This window comes from Hydra vulgaris, chromosome 08 (assembly GCF_038396675.1).
Source record: "Hydra vulgaris chromosome 08, alternate assembly HydraT2T_AEP".
Classification (NCBI taxonomy): Eukaryota; Metazoa; Cnidaria; class Hydrozoa; order Anthoathecata; family Hydridae; genus Hydra; species Hydra vulgaris.
The window spans coordinates 41,665,045-41,670,312 of NC_088927.1; the positions used below are offsets into that span (position 1 = coordinate 41,665,045).

The 5,268-nt window shown below is 24.7% G+C and overlaps 1 long non-coding RNA gene across 1 annotated transcript; it reads left to right on the forward strand.

Annotated features, from left to right (window-relative positions):
- The first annotated feature begins 371 nt into the window (after positions 1-371).
- Positions 372-1,174, forward strand: LOC136084313 (uncharacterized). The gene is made up of 2 exons (XR_010640474.1): positions 372-612; positions 857-1,174. It is a non-coding gene; the product is annotated as an uncharacterized LOC136084313 (long non-coding RNA).
- Positions 1,175-5,268: the final 4,094 nt, after the last annotated feature.

Genomic DNA, 5,268 nt, shown 5'->3' on the forward strand with positions numbered 1-5,268 from the left:
ATATGAATACCTGCAAACCTTTAATAGACGCAACTAAAAAGTACAAATTTTAATTTAGAAGTGGATTGTTTTGAAATTTTTTTGTAACCATGTATTAGCAGTTATTTTAAGTTGAAAATCATAATTTTAAAGAATATTATTGTAAGTATTACTTTTTTTTAACATTTTTTTTTGATTTCTAAACTAATTATGAAAAAATGTTCGGGTAAAGTTTATTTTCATAACAAGATACTTGTCACGTACATTCACGGCATCTATTTAATATATCTTGTAAAAATATACGTAGTAAATACACAGTCATTCTCTGTTTTAGTTCGGTGCTGATTATTTTTAATTTATTTTATGCCCAATAGAGTATAAGCAATGGATTAACCAATCAAATCTCATTTACCTTTATTTAAGAAAAGAATTTCAAATATTGATACAGAGATTTGAAAGATTGAATTCCGTTCCAGAAGTATTTTTTAAATAAGGCATTATAAAAAATTCTTAAAATGACAGGTGTCATACTGCAAGCAGTTATCTTACTCAACCTAATTATCTTTTCGTTGACAATAACAAATTGCGAATATTTTAGATGGAGTGGTTGTTTTGAACCACAAATTAGCAAAGGTAGATTTTAAGTTTTATACAATTTTATATGTAAATAAATTTTATAATAGTATAGATTAAAAAATAATAAATGTATGCTGAGCGGTTAGTACCTAGCGTGCAATCTTTTTTCATAATATTACGTTAGGTATATACTTTTTTAGACAGATTTTTACATTGCAAGTTAGTTAATTATAATGTCAGTCTATTTTTTTTATTGTCTTTTTCTTCTTCTTCTTCTTATTATTATTATTTTTGATTCTAGACGAAAAGATCAATGAGTTTGTTACAAAGATTGGGGAGTTGTTCAAATCAAAATTGCAAGGAAAAACACTGATGGATAAAAAAGAACGTTTTAAAAACTAAAGAATTAAAAAATTAATTGCGAGTCTTATGAGACTTACAAAAATCACAAGAACTTTAGAAGAATCGAGTTAAAGTATTAATTTTAGTTAATTTATTAACTAAAAAGCTTAAAAACAACAACACAGTTTTACATATTTTAGAAAGATTTATCGAAAATAAGAATTTTCCAGCAACCCATTGTATTTACAAGTTTGAAAAATATATTCAGTTAGTCAAATTTTGATTACGTTTTAACTCATTTTGAATTAATACAATATCAACATAAAAGTTACACTAGCTGGTTATCAGATCTTTAAATAATTCATAAATACTACGTCACTTAACGCCAATACTATATATTCCACTACGAGTAATTTGTTATTTATCGCGAATACTATATTTACTGTAAATATTATGTTATTCACCGTAAATACTAAGTTAATAATTGCGAATACTATGTTTCTTCTTAGTTAATTTTAACTGCTTTTTACACACACACACACACACACACACACACACACACACACACACACACACACACACACACACACACACACACACACATTTATATATATATATATATATACTTATATATATATACAGCTTTAGGACCATTTTATTATTATCATTTTTTATATCAGTCGGTACTTTTTAATGATTCGCCCCCCTCCCTTCCCCACTCATTTTATTTCTAAAATCATCTCTGAGCTTAATAGTGTTGTTACAACTATTAAAAAATTTGCCTGTCAACTAAATTGAATAATATGTTTTCTAAAGTCGACTAAAAGCGACTATAAAATTTTCGAAATACTCGAAGACTCGATTTAGTCGAAGTATAAGAAAAAAAATTTTTTTTTGACATAAATTGTCATAAGAATAATAAAGTTATTTATATTCGCTTTCTATATTTAACATCATATCTTTTAAATATTAATGGAGAAAAATAAATTTTCATTTACATTTCTTTCGAATAAGAGCTAAATCATTACCGGTGCTACTACTCACCGATGATGGTTCATCTGTGTCAAGCCGCCTTTCACTGAGAAGGATTTATCGCATAACTCTATCGCAACCGTGTAGTTGACCTTCCCATTAAAATTAAACCATGTTTTAAGTTCAGGTTGTAGTGAAGATCTATCTATAGCAACTTGTGAAATGCTAATACCAGAGATGGTTATTTTTGTAAACTTTTTGAGTCGTTTGAAGAGTATGATATGTTTATACATAACTATAGTTAAATCAATTTGATGTAACAGTCAACAAACGATGTGTGCATAGCCAAGTCATAGATTAAACAAAAATGCCCAGAACATAGTTAACATATGCACTTTATTGAACCAGGTCAGAACCCTCAAAATAAGAAAGTGTTAACGAATACTTGGCAACAGAATATTTCAAGCATTAGTTGAGCATCTAGCCAAATATATGGTATTCGGTATTCGGCAACTATTTGTGACACCTTTAGTTGAAATAGTACATGCTTTTGTTTTTAAAAACCAAATAAAAGTTAAAAAACTCAAAGTTAAATCGAATGAAAAGATAAAAGAATTTTAAGATTTTCACTCAACTAAATCGTCTTTTATTCGTCTTATTGATTACTTTTTCTTATTATATATATATTTTCGCCGTTTGATAATAATTATAATAACTAAGTAAATAAATAAACGAAAAAAAAAATAAACAAACAAAAACGGACAAATGTATATATATATATATATATATATATATATATATATATATATATATAGATAACAAAAGCAAACAGATATATATATATATATATATATATATATATATATATATATATATATAAATATATTTATATATATATACATATATGTATATATATATATATGTATATATATATATATATATATATATATATATATATATATATATATATATATATATATATATATATATATATATATATGTATATATATATATATATATATATATATATATATATATATATATATATATATATATATATATATATAACAAAAGCAAACAGATAAAAAGTGAGTGCCCACACTCACATATGAATACATGGCAAACAATTTAGGGATACTTTTTACTTTAGATTTCAAGAATATATAGTTTAAACTTAATTTAGGTCCTTCATTTGTAATTTGTAATTTAGTGGCTAAATAAGAGGTTTTGGATTGCCTAACGTTATTTTTTGAGAATCTTGTGCTGTATACATGATTTATTTTTTTAAAATACTGAATACAATGAAAACGATTCCGTGTTTTATCAAGTTTAAACATAAATATAAGAATTTGATAAAGATTTATTTTGAAAACATTTAATATATTGAGTTTACTAAGAAGTACTTTTGTATGGGAGAGTCGACCTTCATTTGTAATAATCCTAATAGCATTTTTTTTATAGCAGAGAAGTTTATTTATTTTTGTCACGTTGGTGCTAAACCAAGCAATATTTGCATAGTTAGGTAACAACGTATAAATAAAAAGTATACGTATTTTTTTTTTTTTTAATTTATTTTGCTGTTCATACTATTGTATGAACAGCAAAATAAGTTAAAAAAAAAAAAAATAATAATAATATAAAAAAATTATTCCATAAAAAAAAGAAAATATATATTTATATAAACAGATAGGGGCTAAAAAAAGATATGGATGAACAGAGTCACCACAATCTTTTCATAGAGCCCCAATGTGATCTTTAACAAGTGCCAAGAAAATAAAATTGTTATAATAAAATAGAACAAAAATAGAATAAAAAAAAGGAAAAAAACTCCGCTAAAATCTTTAAAAAAAAAAAAAAACTCCGTAGAAAAAATAAATAAAAAAAATAAAGATAAAAGGACAATAAGAGGAATAAATCCCTTTGAATATATCAAAAAATTAGGTTAAAAAACGATAGTGCATATTAAAAAAAAAATAGTGTATATGTTAAGTTTCAAAGCTGTCATTTGATTTCAAAATTTCTTTTTTATTTAAAACTTAAATGAATTTACTGTTTTCACCATATTGATGTGGTTATTTTTAACACTGTTCCATATCTTAGGCCCTCGATATGTTGTACTATATTCTTTGTATTTAATTATTTTACGAGGTTGTGTGTATGTTAGCCTCTCGTTTGATTTCAGAGAATAGTTATAGTTTTGATTTATCTTAAATTTTGTTTCAAAGTTTTTCGGTGTGAGATTTTTTAAATGATAATACATAAAGATCATGTGTTGAAATGTATTTATCTCGTATACATTCATCATCTTCATTTCCCTTATTAATGGCTTTGCATGCTCAAATTTTTTTCTTCTGTATATAATTCTGCAAGCATGTTTTTGAACACTAAATATCCTTTTCAGTTTAGAGGGTTGTGTGCTTGCCCACGCAATGTTACCATAATTAATATAGCTTTGAATTAGGCTGAATTATATTAATTTAAGACTTTGAGTATTAATTAAAGGACTGATTCTATACATTATATCAATGTATTTTATGTGGGAAAGCCAAGTTTTCATCTACATAGACTCCTAGGTACTTTAAACATTCTTTTTTTTTAATTTGTTTACTATTTATAGAAAGAAACGGTAATTTAAGTGGCAGGTTTTCTACCTACGTTTTTATATAAAATAAAATATAAAATTTATAAATTTTTATAAGATAAAATAAAATCATTTATAAAATATAAAATAAATATTTCAAACAAGATTGGTTTAAAAACTGTTTAGCTTTTGTACAGGATACCAATATTTTTTGAAATTTTGTTCTCAATTACATTCTCTCCAATTAATATTTTCATCTAGAATTAAGCCCAAGAATTTTAACGATATTTCCATTTTTATTAAATTATTATCAATAAAAAGATTCTTTAGTTTCAATGGAATATTTTTTCAGAACCATGATGGAATAATGTGTATTTAGTTTTATTAATGTTTAGGGATTGTTTATTGGGTTTAAACCATTGGCTTAGTTTATCAAGTGCTTTGTTTACTGTTAAAAATAAAATAATAATATCTTTATTGGAATAGAACAAGTTAATATTATCGGCAAACAAAATTGAGTTTAAGATATTAGAAATAATATATAAGTCATTAGTATAAACTAGAAACAAGAGGGGTCCTAGTATTGAACCCTGGGGAACACCGCATGTAATAGTCATATTATCCGTTTTTCCACCTTCGTATGAAATAAATTGCTTCCTGTTAAACAAGTAACTTTTAAACCAACCCAAGTTTGAATTTCTTATACCGTAGATTTCGAGTTTAGATAAAAGAATATATGATCAACTGTATCAAAGGCTTTGCTTAGATTTTTAAAAACACCTAAAGTATACTTTTTTTCATTAAAACCTTTAAACATA